The sequence below is a fragment of the Thalassophryne amazonica genome, chromosome 9 (genome assembly GCF_902500255.1).
Source record: "Thalassophryne amazonica chromosome 9, fThaAma1.1, whole genome shotgun sequence".
Lineage (NCBI taxonomy): Eukaryota > Metazoa > Chordata > Actinopteri > Batrachoidiformes > Batrachoididae > Thalassophryne > Thalassophryne amazonica.
Genome location: NC_047111.1, coordinates 18677254 through 18693237, shown reverse-complemented (window position 1 = coordinate 18693237; position 15984 = coordinate 18677254). Strand labels below are relative to the sequence as shown.

Sequence of the window (15984 nt, the reverse complement as noted above, 5' to 3'; positions counted from 1 at the left end):
CAAATTGCATATATGTGTATTTAGGTATATAAATGGTTCTGCCAGTGTGTCATTACATCAGTATATATGCAGACGGGGGGAAAAATAGACCACACATCTATAACACATTTCCATTTGCTGTAGATGCTCTACACGTTCACCATTCATGCATGGACACTCACCCGCGTACAGGTCCAAATCTAAATTAACCCTAAAACTTGTCTGAATACCATTAAAAATGAGATAGTACAGAGACAGGAAAAGGTCACACTGTGAATTTATGTCCTTTAATACTATTTCCTGTGGGGGAAAGTAACAAAAAAGGCAGTGCATTCTCGATAAAGGTATTTTATATTTCATCTTGGTGGTTTTCCAGATTCTGACACAATGGGACAATATTGCATATTACAGTAGATCCTCCTGTCCATTAGTCACTGAGATCCTACCAGGACTCGGACATGTGGGATCTCCAGGGAACTGTTCAACTCTGGAGTGTGCTGACGACTTCGGGAAGCATCTTACGGATGAAGGAAGTGACTGAACCGGCTTTGCTCACCAACTCACTAATTATATTCCATTTTGTGAGACTCCACTCTTTTTGAAGCCATTTTTATTTTTGCATGTGTGACAAATCTTGTGCTTTCTATTATTTTGTTATTACATTTCTAATATAATCTCAACATCTTTAACTGCGTAAATAGGAGACTTATTGAAAATCATAGAAGGAAATTCAAAATATGTTAAAAAATAAATACAGTAGTCAGAAGATGCACCTTCTTCTTTAAAGCTTCAAAGACATAATCCCATAATTGTTTTATATTTGTTTTGAAGCATCACAGAATGTCAACTGTTTGCAATAATGCATCTAACATGCCACAATTATTATTTTTTATTTTGCAAAGCTTTGTAAAATAAAAATAATAATAATAATAAAAAATCTTGTCAGAATTGTTCTGAAGTAATTTTGATTGATGCTGAATCCTCTTCAAATACAGTTCTATGAAGTGCAAACAGAATGCATTAAAAAAAAAGATTGTGACAGATATGATATGAGGAGTCACAGAAATGTTTTTAGGCCACACACAAACGAGTCGAAGTAGTTCCTATCACCCGAATCTGTCCAAATACTGCAACCTTTTCGAAATATAGATCAGCACTTTCAACACACACAAAAAAATGACACGTCTACACATGCACTGACTAAAAATATATTCACATAAAACTGAGAGTTTGCACCCTAACCTCTCTAAATATAACTTTATTAATGTAATATAAGAGTATGGACCCGTCAGTCAGTCAGTCTGTCTGTCTGTCTGTCTGTCTGTCTGTCGCCAGCCTCGGCCACTTACAACAAGCAGCATATTATATAAGACAAAGTGACCAAAATCACAGCATAAATCATCAAAACTGCAAGCGTTCATTTAACACTGTTTGGATTGGAGCCATACGTACTGACTGAAGGCTCAACTTTGCAAACATTTGACTGTGTGTCTTACAGGGAAAAAAAGACTGAACCTATGAAACAGCTGTTTTTGAAATGCATACATACAATTAAATGCTTAAAATCTTTAAGAAAAATTCCCAAACCGGAGAGCCCCGAGTGAGACTCAATGATCTCACTGCAGCCGTGGCCAACTTTAACTGACCTTTAACCCCTCTCAAAAATGAAGGTCACTCAAGTCAGACATGATGTGTACTTATTTTGTTACATGATTTTCAGTTAATATACTCAACAAAACTATAAATGAAACATTTGTTTTCGCTCCCATTTTTCATGAGTTGAAGTAAAAGTTGTAAGATGTAAGTTGTAAAAAAGGTTTATTTCCCTTGAATTTTCTTGACAAATTCTTTAAAATCAGTGTTGGTAAGCACTTTGCATTTACAATGCCAGTGCATCCACCTGGTTATCATTGTCAATCAATCAATCAATCAATCAAATGACTTTCTTGGAGATTTGTCTACACTCTAAAAAATCAATTGCTGTCTTCAAGAGAAAAAGTGATGTAACATTTTGCATAGATTTTTAAAGTTATTTCAACGAAACTAGAGAAGTCGTGTGACATTAACTCAGTAACAGCTAGGTTGAAATAACTTAAAAATCTATTCAAATTGTTACATCAATTTTTCTCTTTAAGAGAGCAGTTAATTTTTTAGAGTGCACATTGCACAGCCATATGCAGAGTTCCATAACCACTATAAATTTATTTAAAAAGAAAAAAAGAAAAAATTAGAAATGAAAATTAAAATTTGTTAATATTATACAATTTTTTTTAATTACTGTATTTTCCAGAATATAAGTCACACATGCTTAAAAATGGCTCTTGAAGAGGAAAAAACCCATAAATAAGTTGCACTGGAGTGAAAGTTGCACCTTTTATTCTGTATCATCAGCTCATTAATTTGGGATTTTTGTTGTGTGGGCCGCTGAAGAGGAGGTACTGCTGGCCCACCACCACCAGAGGGCGCCCTGCTTGGAGTGCGGGCTCCAAGCACGAGAGGGCGCCAGACCCAGAGGAAGTGACAGCTGTCACTCATCACACCAGCTGTCACTCATCTACACCAGTACTTAAGCCGGACTGCAACTCCACCTCCCCGCCGAGAAATCGACTACCGAGAGGTAACTTCTCTGCTGACTCATATCGTTGAGTGAATTCTGAACTTCTGTTGCAGCCGGTATCCTGTGGTGTTCGCCCTTATCTGGGGAATTGGCGTGTGGCGTGACGACGACGACTGCGCTACAGATAAGTGGTTACACAAGGAGCTGCACGAGTGTGTGATTCGGAGGTGGAGGTCCTCCTCCTGACTGTGTACAGACTGTAGACCACTGAGTGTAAGGACGTACACTCATTCATCTTGTCTCTGCTTTTTGCCAGCAGTACCAGGTTCGACAGCCGAAGACAGAGGTCACCTGGGGACTCGGGACTTGGCGGCTCCGGTGTTCTTCAGACCGTTGGTGGTGGAGGCCGTGTGGGACGCGACCTCTCTCTCGTCGGGGTCTTCTATCTTCGAGCCTGCCCACACGTCACCTGGTGTTAATTGACTTTGCAATTTCTGTATATTTAGTTCTGTATTGTCACAACATTAAATTGTTACCTTTTGGCTTACTCATTGTCCGTTCATTTGCGCCCCCTGTTGTGGGTCCGTGCTACGACACCTTCCCAACAATTTTTGTGCAATGTTGCAGTGTACTTTGATTATTGCCATTAATTATTTTATTGTAATGGTTAATTTTGTTTGGTTCTTTGATTCCTGTGAAAGTCTGATGTAAATTGTCATTATAAATAAGCGACTCCATGATTTTTCGGTATATAAGTCACACAACCTCCTGAACTAGCAAAAACAAACAAACAAACAAACAAACAAAAAAAAACCCCTGCAATTTATGCTCCAGAAAATACGGTAATTGAAAATATAATAAAAAACATTGAAATATAAATAAAATAAAATATCACTTAAGTCGATCTGATTAATGGAGTTAAACTAATGTCTCCTAATTCTGGAGAGATATTAAAGGCTTGATTCAAACATGGAGACTCGACCTTGTGAGCAGACGTGTGAGATCGACGTCAGGAGAACAATCTCACCATCATGGACGCAGAGACCGCTCCAGGTTTGACGCCACAGTCTGTGAAGGAGGATTGGGTGAGGTCTCACACTCTTCAGCACACTTCCTGAGGTAATTTGGTTTTTGGTGACTTTATGAAGTAATGACAGTGGATTTGGTGTCCCTCACACCTTGTGTTAGTGAGCTGTCACGTTATGCTAATTGTCTAATCAGCTTCTGCTGCAGTGGAGATTTGAACTGAGTTGTTCCGTGCCTACAGGGTGAGAAGCTGATGTATAGATTTAAGCCAGGAAGTGTTTGCTGATTGCGTGCACCTTTGAGTTGTGTCTCTGTGTGGAGTTGGACTCACCTCATGTTTTCTTTCTTCACAGACTTGGTTTGTCGCGGCCACCTGGGGGGTGTCGGCGGGGTCCCTGGGTCCGAACTGCTGTGGCTCCGGACCGTTTGCGCTGCTGAGAGCGCGCCGTGTTTCCACCTCACCAGACCGCGGACTGTTTAGTTGTTTAGCATCACTCACTGTTATGTTTATTAAATTCTGTTATCTTTTGAACCGTGCTCTGCTTATTTTATGCTGGGTCCTTTCAAACGCTGGGTCGCGTCCGAAACATAACACTGTCCCGTTCTTGCAGACTTCCAGCCTGCGAGCGTTACTGTCGAGGTGAAATCAACATGCTGAATAAACAGCAGTACCCTGTGCAACTCTAAATTTAATATCTTCAGTGAATAGAGGACCCACTCAACTCAACGTCACCCCAAACAAAAGTGTTGCATTTCTATTTTTGTTGTGCATTTATACAGAACTTTGAAGGAGGACCTGGTCACGCTGGAGGCTGCCGGTGATGATGATGTTTCAGAATTGGGGCGAATTTTAACTTGGTTCTATTTAATCTGTATTAAAAACAGCCCAGGTTTCTTCATTGTAAAAAAAAAAAAAAAAAATCAACTTAAAACAGGAATTTCTTCCCATATCTGTTAATTGTAATGAGTCTGTGACTACAGTAACAGTCAATCTTCTCCTTTACACACAATGGGCCTCATGTATCAACGTGCGTACAGCGATATTTGAGCGTATATGGGGTGTACGCCAAAACGGCTGCGCTACTTGGCATTTATCAATGTGGTCGTTGGCGTACGCTGTGCTGAAAATATACACCAGGTCGAGAGGGGCGTAAATTATACACCAAAATGAACCAGCGCTGGAATCCACATAAAAATGAAAATGATCAACATGATAAACAGTGCCATTATACAAATCAATGCGTATGTTACATAAATAACACTTTCCTGATTATACTACATAATAATCAATACAAATCCCTCTTTTGCGGGATTGTTGGTCTCGCGCATGATCCGTGGTCACAGCGCTGACCGCAAAGAAAGCGCTGCTCGCCTTTTTCTCCAGAGCCTGGAGCCAGAGCAGCGCTGAGCTTAACTTTATGTGGTGTGATCGTTTTAGACAATGGAATTGATAATTACAACTGTAGTGTTGTCATTCCCTTCGCCCGTGCTGCAACCAGGTTTTGTTGTCTCCATTCGTTTGTCATAAAAATAAATAAAGAAATACATTTAAGAATAAAGAAATCTGACAGATTAGGCGTGTCTTAGTAATTGAGCGAGCAAATATCCACATGTCAAGAATTATTGACATGTGAAAGAGAATACAGTGGTCCCTCGCTATAACGCGGTTCACCTATCGTGGCCTCGCAGTTTCGCAGATTTTTTGTCCAATTTTGCATGCCTTTTTTTTACAGTGCATTGTGGTCTGCGTGTCTGTTTATAAGAATCTTCTCGCCCAGAAGAAAAAAGAGCGCCAACAACTACTCATAACTGTGTCTGTCACTCGGAAACAGACACCTGCAGCCAGGTGTGACTCAGTGGAAAAAGGTGCGGCGTCAGGATGCAGAGGCGCGATCTGTGACATACTGGTCAGTCACTATTAATAATTTCTTATGTGTCCAATCTCGTACGTTGATCGTTAAAATTAAATTCGTTAGTTCTAAAAGCCATCATAATTATTTATAGGAAAACGTTCTATTTTTTATTTTCAAACAAATGTTTGGGCCAGAAAACAGTTTGGTCTTATTTTTCTACTAAGGTTTGAACTTTGAGAGTGTTTACACATGAGAGAAAAGTGAGAAAATGTTCATGCCTGATTGAGAAAGTGTATAAAGTGGTTTTACATTTGAAATGTCTATAATAATTGTAAAAATAACGCTGTCTACTTCGTGGACTTCGCTTATTGGGGTTTTTTTAGAACGTAACTCCCGCGATAAACGAGGGACCACTGTAACACTTTATTGATATATACTACAAACAATTGATACGACGGCCGCTTTTGATGCTCTATTGGCACGCGTCGTGATTGGTGGAGTGTTTTTCTTTGCCGTCTTCCTAGCTTCCATGTTATAAAATGAGGGTGTGTCTGAAGCGGAGTCTGAATATTTATGGGCATGTTTATTATAATTACACTTGTTTTCACCTGCCGCATTTATCAAGGTCACGTCAGGCGTACGCCGGAAATGGGCAGGTGCGCACTGCTTGATACATGTCACGGCAACTTTGGTGTACTTCAAATTTACACCGTAAATTTACGCCACAAGTGCGCAACGTTGATACATGAGGCCCAATCTGTCTATTTCTTCCCCCTCACGACCCCAACGCCCCAAATTTTTGTCATATTTTCTGACCTGTCGATGTCTTGGGAAAGAAGAAAAAAAAGAACAAATAAAAAGGTAGGGCCACTTTTGACTGCACTTTGTGAAGGCAACCAGTGACAGTTTTCCCCGGAGATGTCAAAGTACATTTGTTCACGAGATGAAAAGCACCAAATCTCTCTTTCTGCCTGTCTCCGCATTTTGAACCTGCTTTAGTCAAACGGAGGCTCTCTTTGTCACCAGCTTCCTCAAAATAAAACTGCTTCCTGCTACCTGCACTTGAACTTCACAAGTTTGAAGAAAAACAGAACTCCTCAAAAATAACCTCTGTGACTTTAAATAATCTTTTTCCACCCCTTTCCCAATGTTGTCAGTAAAAATTTAAAAGAAATGTCTCCAAATATTTTATGTCTTATTTCCCACCCAATAAAATACTTTATAAAAAAATATGTATAATTCCTGAATAGAATGCAAACCACACTGATGTTGTTCGTCTGTCATTTGTTAGTTTAGATGAAAAGGAAATAAGCATTTTATAAAGCGAGATGTCTGCAGATAAGTCATATTCTTTCAGCAATTACAGTTTCAGCATGATGTCAGTTTTTACGACTGTCTGAAGAGGTCAGTGAACACATCATCACTGAATATTCATGATTTAATGGCAAAAATGTGTCAGGTGTTCATGACAGATTAAACCGACGAAGAGTAGAATCGAAAATCAATCAGTCAAAATGCATTTGAATAATGACAAAGAATGAATTCATTTAATTGCACATCAGTTTGATCATTTTTGTGATTAATATATTTGCATGTGTTTTATGAACTCTTGAACTATAACAAAAAAGCCGCGTTCTTTATTTTTGTGCATGTGTGATTGTGCATTACTACTGAGTTAGTTTTTTCCTTTGCACATTAACTTTTTGTTATGGACTCACAGTGCCCCCTGCTGCCATGATTGTGCATTACTACTTTTTTTTCCTTTGCACGTGAACTTTTTGTCATAGATTCACAAAGTGCTCAGCTGCTTCCAGGTATCTGTTCCAGAAACCATTCTGTACACCCACAACATTTGTGAATTGTTCAGTAATTTATCTTTGTAGCATGGCACAAGCAGAGGGTCACCCCTTTGAGTCTGGTCTGCTTGAGGTTTCTTCCTCAGAGGGAGTTTTTCCTTACCACTGTTGCTCTGGGTGTTGGTAAGGTTAGACCTTACTTGTATGAAGCACCCTGAGGCAACCTTGTTGTGATTTAGCGCTATATAAACAAAAATAAATTGAAATTGAATTGAAATTGCTGCCATAATTGTGCATGTCTACTGAGAGTTTTTTCCTTGAGACACAAATTTGTTACGGACCCACAGTGCCCTCTGCTGCCATGATTGTGCATTACTACTGAATTTGTGTTTGTCCCCTGGAGGTGAATTTTTGTTCTTGACCTCACAGCCCATATCTGTTCATATCTGGACTCCTGCTTAAAGCGTGTGACACGCCCACAAGGAAGGGACAAATGAATGACAGTGAGAACTGTACTTTGTCACACTCCTCACCAGAGTTCCTCCAAAGTGCAGCATTTAAAGCTACAGGCACAAGAACTGGGGCCTTGTGTACAAAGACTTGCATGGATTTCCTACTGAAACATGGCGCACACTAAAACCCAGAAACTGACGTACGCACAGAAATATCCAGATGTGTCAAGGTGTGCGTACGCATGGATTCAAGCACGTTTTGTTTTTAGATCCTAATTAACATGGAATGTAGCGCACATGCAGACGTACCATGCGCCTTCCATTTAAATATGAAAATCTTTGTAAATAGGTTGGGTGCTGGGATTCGCGCTCTGTCAGATCAGTCAACATGAACACAGAAACAGATATTATACCGAGTGTGAGCTACCGATTACTGGAAATGAAGTGGAGCCACGCAGGGATAGTTTATTTGGTACCCTGTCAAATGAAATGAACATGTAACGGGAAAAATGTTAGTGGGAGCATGTGTGTGTGTGTGTGTGTGTGTCTGTGTGAGGACATAAATGGTGTGGGCCCAGAGCAGCGCACACACTGAAGCTAAAAAAAAAAAATGAGGTGTGCCGTGGCTGACAGTGTGTGACATTCACAACTTTACACACATGTTTATTGACAAATACTGAACACAGGGAGACAATCGGGGGCCTGTTAAGGAGCTTTGCAGCTCTATTTTCACCATCAAGAAAAAACACATTAATAATAATAACAAAAAACATATTTGAATGTGCACATGCCCAAATGTGCCAGCGTTGGTTTTCGTTCGGAAGAATTACACGAATCAACTATTTACTCTCAAAGCAGTCATCCATCGCACACTGTGCCAGCCTCTAGCTTGTTCCCAACCCAACCCAATGCATTTACACATCACATATGATTTGAACATTGATGGAAGGAAAATGTTTCCTATTAACAAAAACAAATTCATCATGATGAATGATGGCGCCTTTATAGCAATATGTGCACAGTTAATAGCTCTGATTAGATTTGGGAAACTGGCTCTCGCTGCAAATTGCACTTTAATGTTGGAAAGTGATGTACCTGGATGACATTCAGATAATTGCATTCCACACAGCTGGCATGGCTTAGCTCAAGATTGACTGGCACACTCCTGACTGATCGGCCAGCTCCCACTGGAATGCCCCTGTTGCCAGGAAGCTGAGCGTGGTCACCACCTGTGTGGGCACAGACAACTACTGACTCCTCGCCGTATTGAGCTCTGGGCCGACTGTAGTTCTGCACACATCTCCAGTAACAGTGGCCTTGGTAAACAAAATCGGCTTATGAGCCAGTTATCGTTATTTGCAAGTAAATCCTCATGTTCCCTGAATACACGTCACATCGGAATTCCCCCTTTTGCAAAGTCCTCTAACGACGCTAACACAGCCATTGTTAGTGCCAAATGTTGCAGCAGATGTTCCCTCACAATCCAACCTCTGAGTCTTGGTAAATAACTGTTCCTTTGACACCAAGTGGTACCAGAGGATCCTCTAAGAGTGATTTCGTTTATGATGAAACATATGGATTTTCACCACCTTCTCCAATGACAGGTTAAAATCAGGCCGATCAGTGAAAGAAGTGGAACTGTATCTCAATCACAACCTGATCACAACCTTCAAAAAGAAAGTGACAATGAAACCAGCAGGGTTGGAGAAGTTCAGCAAAACTTTTTTTTTTTTCCCCTGAACTTAAATGAGTGGAATTAATCACATTTTAAATGGTATTAAAATGATACCACACTTTCCAGCAGGGACACGAGCCAATAAGTAACTCCAGCAGCAACAATTATTGATTGATCATCAGTTGGAAGAAGAAGAAGAAGAAGAAGAGAGAAGAAGAAAAAAACTGTGTGAGTATGGAGGACACGGGGTGATTTATCACCACGTCCAGTCAGCCGGAATGCTCCATGTGGTGTTTTTGGATCAGTGTGATGTGTTCAGCTCAGTATGACAAAACCAACGTGGGAGACGTTCTATTTTAAGACCCTTAGACATCTGGAGGTGGGCATCGTGGAAACATTGATCAATTTATTATCGAGATTTTTACAATGGCAAGAGAAGGTGATACCTATTAAACATTAACAGTGGCAGAGACGCAGCTAACAGTTTGTCAGATTGCCCACACGATCCGTTCAGAGACAAGCAGCCAGAAAAAATAAATAAATAAATAAATAAAGAATAAAAAATAAAAAACCCTCATCTGACAGTGGCACAGTCGGCTGGCAGGCGACAATGTCTTTACCTAATCACCATATTCTGTTTGGCACCTGGGTTTGAGGGTGTGTGTGTGTGTGTGTGGGGTGGGGGGTGGGGGGGGGGTGGCAGGTGCATGGTAATAATGTAAATAAAAGTGCAAATGTGTAGAAGTAAAGTTCAAGCAAATACTACATTTATATCTGAATTCATACAAACGCAAGTATGGTGGCCACTAGTGGCACCACACTTCCAAATTAAGACAACGCAAGCAAAAAAAGCTAAACACACACACACACACACACACACACACACACACACACACACACACACACACACACACACACACACACACACACACACACACACACACCACACACACACACACACATCTGCATTAAGTCAATAACAGGTTTTCAGGTAGGTTTAGAAAAAAGTGCAGAATCAGATTTTAAAAAAGTCCTTGTTTTTTTCCCCAGAATCCAAGATGGTATCCAAAATGGCTGTCAATTCACTTATTATTATTAAAAATGATTTAACGTATCTTTGCTTCTGTCTGTAGTGAATTTTGTGTATTTTCAATGCAAAAAAAATAATAACAATAATAATAATAATTTTGAATAATCCAAGCAAAACTACAGTTCGCTCTGATTGGAAATGAATGTCAAGTCATTGTTTTGCCTTTGCAGCTTGTAGTTAATGTGACAGTAGGGTCACACTCGGTCATCACGTGCAAACACTCACTATGAACACTGACCATTCATTGCCTTGCTATAGGTCTATAAATACACCAACGGATGACATCAAGGAGCATACATACTGCATTTTCCAGAGTGTAAGTCATGCTTAGTTTTTGTAATTTTTTTAACTGTTGTGACTTATACTCAGGTGTCACTTATATACCAACAGGTTTGTTACCAATAATAGTAATTATATTAACTATTTATATCGGATTTTCCCAGGATTCAAAGCACTAAACAATATAAACTACAATAATAAAAGAATAAATGACAATAATAAAAGTACACTGCAACAATGCACAAAAATCACAAAAAAGAGCTGCTAATACAAAAAGGTGTGACAGTAAAATACAGCAATAAATAAGGTGCATGTAATGGCCATTTCAGCTTAAATAAATCTATTTGTAGCTCCACTCATTATAGTGTTTCCATTGTAGTTTGTTTTTATTTTAATATGGCTGAAAAAATACCTATATGAGTGTAATTTTTTTTTGTGGTTTTGTTGTTGTTTTGTTTTTAAATTGTACATATTTTATATTATGGACTGCATTGTTGATATCAAACAGTGGTTATCATCAAACTTCTTTCACTTAAATGAAGAAAAACTGAATGCATTCTTTTGGGGGAATCAGGAAAAGTCTTTTTTGAGCGGTGCCTTCTGATTTTACAACTACTGTTAAGAATCTTGGGGTAACATTTGAGAGTGTTTTTAAATTTGACAGCAAATTGACACAGGAGTCAGATCAAGGCGTTTTTCAATTGTGCCGTTTAACAAAAGTCAAACCTTTTCTTAGCCGTTCAGACCTTGAAAAAGCTGTTCTTGCTTTGATCAGCTCGAGACTCGACTACTATAACACACTTTATACTGGCATTTCTCAGTCCACGATTAATCGCCTGCAGCTGGTGCAAAACGCTGCAGCTCGCTGTTTAACTACTAACACCCGCTGACGTGAGCATGTCACCCGATACTCTACGCTCTGCACTGGCTTTCCATCCACTGACAAACTGATTTTAAAATTTTAATATTGTTTTTAAAGCTCCTAATGGTCTTGTACCACCATATTTGAGTGAGTTGGTTGCTACATGACCAAGGCAGGGTTCTGAAGTCATGCAGTCTCCATCTGCTGGAGGTCCCCAGATCTGAATCACTGCGCTGACACAGGCTTTCCTCAGTCGCTGGGCCCAATTTTGAACAAGCTCCCCCCTGATCTATGCATCAGGACTGATCTGGGTCTTTTTAAAACTAAGAATTTTCTTTTTAAAATGGCTTTTTAACACTTATTTATTATCTTTTGATTTTAATTTGTTATTGTGTATTGTCCTTGTCTGGAACTCAATCCCGGATTAGCGGTTGAAGATCAGTGAATGATCTTGTCCTCGTGTTGTCTGGTTTTAGTTATATTGGAACACAGTTTGGGCGCCCTTTGTGCTGTGTAAATAAATAGTTATGGATTGATTGATATTTTCCAGTTCGCTACTTCAGATTATGCAAAATGCTTTCAAATGGGTTATTCTCCTATTTTCATTTCACCAGAAAAAAAAAACAAAAACAATACTGATACGTGGATATTGCACTGTGAGAGTGGTGAACTTGCTCAGCTGATTCTTGTCTTTTTTGTATCATGCAGGTTTTTTATTTCTTTTGCACATTAAATGCATCCTAGTGCAAAACACTGTTTCACGGCTGCCATGGAACTGGGGCATCACTGCACTTGATGACAAACCAAATTTGGTCTGAACCAACCTGACAGCCAGCTGTTCTCATTGATTTTATTGATTTTTTTTTTTTAACTTTAAAAAGTATACATGCTGCAAAAGGTTGATGTGATTTTTTTTTTTTTTTTTTTTTGCAGAAATGTCCCCTTTAACGGGAGGTAGAAGTTAATAAAACTACACCTGCACTCATATTAAACACTGTTAAAGGAACATTAGAGAAATTGTGCTGCCTTCCTGATGATCCCCAATGGTAACCAATTTATGGATTTGCACCATCATCCTCACTGCATTTAAATGATCTTTCTGCACGGACGACTGGCCGGGATTATAGCGGTAGAGATTATTACCAAGATGGAGCACTGTGAGATCGCTATAGCAACCGTATCTGTTAGATTCACTCCACGGTTCAAACACCAGCCACTTAGGCATATTGCTGTGCTTATCGTTTTTTCATGTCTTGTCGACGGTTGCGTTTTTTTCCCCCCTTTGGCCTTGATGTTTGTTGCTTTGCTTATTATCTGTATATGTCGTCCTCTTGACTCTGACGAGTGCGCCGCCACATTCAGCTTCCAGTCTGACAGTCCTCATTTAACCACAGGACAGACAGACAGACTGTGCTGATCTAGGAGGCGGGAAAAATGCCCGATTTGATGCTTTTTCCACGGTTAATGACATTTTATATCAGAACAATATATAATGCCATGAAGGGTGATAAAACATAGATCCCAACTTAAACGCCTTATGGAGCAAATCTTGTTTCATGGAAAATTTTGCGAGACATAAAAAAACAATGCACCTCACAGTACTGCTACAAATAATAATAATAATAACAATAATATAATAATAATAATAATAATAATATTTTATCGTGATGAAGTGAAGGCATTGGCTGCCAAGGCATTCTGACACACGAGAGTACGGTAGAGAATCATAACAATCACACTCACAGTGGCGGTGCCAAGGGGGAGCTTGGGGGGCTTAAGCCCCTCCAATAATGAGCCAAGCCCCCCTCAGGCCACCCCCCCTCACCCAGAATTTTCTAGGCGCAGCCAGGGTGTAGAGGGGGTCTGGTTTGGGAACCACAGAATCTCATCTCTGCTGTTTGCGGACGAAGTGGTTCTGTTGCTTTGTCAAATCAGGACCTTCAGTGTGAACTGGGGCGGTTTGCAGCCAAGTGTGAAGCGTCTGGGATGAAAATCAGCACCTCCAAATCCGAGGCCATGGTTCTCGACCGGAAAAAGGTGCTTTGCCCTCTTCATGTCGGTGGAGTGTCCTTGCCTCAAGTGGAGGAGTTTAAGTATCTCGGGGTCTTGTTCATGAGTGAGGGACGGATGGAGCGTGAGTTCGATAGACAGATCGGTGCAGCATCTGCAGTGATGCGGTTGCTGTATCGGACCGTCGTGGTGAAGGGAGAGCTGAGTAGGGGGGCAAAGCTTTCGATTTACCGATCGATCTACGTTCCGATCCTCACCTATGGTCATGAGATTTGGCTCATGACCGAAGAACGAGATCGCGAGTACAAGCGGCCGAGATGAGTTTCCCTCCGCAGGGGTGGCTGGGCGCTCTCTTAGAGATAGGGTGAGGAGCTCGGTCACTTGGGAGGAGCTCGGAGTCGAGCTGCTGCTCCTCCAAGTCGAAAGGAGTCAGTTGAGGTGGCTCGGGCATCTTTTCCGGATGCCCCCTGGACGCCTCGCTGGAGAGGTGTTCTGAGCACGTCCCAATGGGAGGAGGCTCCGGGGAAAGACCCTGGACACGCTGGAGGGACTACATCTCTCGGCTGGCTTGGGAATGCCTTGGGGTTCCCCTGGAGGAGCTGGCAGAGGTGTATGTGGATCGGGAGGTCTGGGCGGCTTTGCTTGAGCTGCTGCCCCCGCGACCTGACTCCGGATAAAGCGGAAGAAAATGGATGGATGGATGTCTCAATATTGCGTAACTGAGCAAAGTAATGAGTGTGTGTTTTGCAAATAAACATTTATTTGTAAAAACCCACACACAAGTTACAAATCAGAAATTTGTGTTTGTGGATCACAAAGCATGTGTACAAATCAAAGGATATTTGGGCTAGATTGTATACAAACTTTATAAAGAATCACTTTTTTGTATATTGTTTACAACTAAGTTTCACAGGCTATATCTTTTACTTACTTTTATCGAATGGTTATGACCTCGGTGGTTAAATTGGCAATAAATCTTTGATATAGATGATTTGTGTAAGGTTGATTCCATGCATTGTCTTGAGCACCATTTCAATGAATTCAGTTTGTGTACCTATGTGCAATTTTACTGAGCTTGCAAGCATTCTAAGTGATGTGTGTGTGCATTGATACATTTAAGAGGAGCATGGGTGACTAAAACATATACCTGGTATTTATAAAGCAATTTACTATATATTGTTCATTTCGACGACATTTTGTGGAGCCCCCCCAACTTTTACCCCAGCTCCCCCTCAGCCCCCCCAACAAAAATTTCCTGGCGCCGCCACTGCACACTCACCATGTTTGATGTCATGTGATCAGCATATTCTCATAATGCATTTCCTAAAAGTGATACATTTTGTGCATACTCCGATGAATTAAGCATTTTTGGGTTTCAGAATGCATATTAGGGACAATATAAGGTTAGATTTAGGACTCAAACAGCAATAATAATTCACCAATTTACAGTTTGTTTTTCCCTCTCTTTCAATGTACAAATTCTGCGGAAAAATTAGCTACAAGTATACAAGCATACTACATTTTTATGTGTTTTAATCCGAATTTTCTGTGAGAATAGGCTCTTCTATGTTGGACTGATCAAAGAAATACATAAGAAACAATGATAGTAAATCAAATAAACATTACTAAAACCACCGCAACAGACTGGCAATCCTGTCCAGGGTGTTAGCACGCCTCACGCCCTATGACTACTTGGATAGGCTCCACCCCCTCGTGACCCTTGACTGGAGCAAGAGGGTCTAGAAAACAAACCGAATGAATGAATTTCTAAAAAGTAATTCACGTCCCAAGAAAATAGAGTCCTGTGTCAGGCTCATCAAATGATCGGGTGATGAGTGGACGAGAGGCGGGGTTCACTTTGGACAGGACGCCAGTCTATTGCAGGGCCACATGAAGACAGACAAACACACTCCCACTCGCAGCTACAGCCAATTTAGAGTCATCGGTTCATCTAACCTGCATGTTTTTGTAAGTGTGAGGAAGCTGGAGCATCCGGAGGGAACTCACGCCAACACGGGGAGAACACGGGGAAATCTCACAGTGCTAACCACTAATCCTCCCATTTTAAAGAGATAATCAAGGTTATTTAGAGTGTTATGTCTGCAATCTCTTTTTACACCAGAACAAGCTGAAAGTCATGAAGCAACAAAACAGACTGAAGGTGCCTTTAACACAAACTGTCTGTAAATAAGGAGCAAAGGGATCAAAATGTAATTTATAGTCATGCCGCTTCTTACTGAAACGGGAAAAAAAAATCATCTTTAAAGAGAAGTGTCTTTAAAAAGTTATTACACTTATTTCACTTTTTAAAAAAATATTTTACAAAAACAATGATCCTTCTATTTCTTTTCATTGCCATTATTATTATTTTTTTTACTGAATTTATTTATTTAGTAAAAGAATGC

At 40.3% G+C, this 15984-nt stretch overlaps 1 protein-coding gene across 3 annotated transcripts in view; it reads right to left on the bottom strand.

Annotated features, from left to right (window-relative positions):
• The window catches only part of gabrb4 (gamma-aminobutyric acid type A receptor subunit beta4), a 164978-nt gene that overhangs the window by 89265 nt on the left and 59729 nt on the right, over positions 1-15984 (bottom strand). The gene's annotated exons all lie outside the window — the stretch shown is intronic.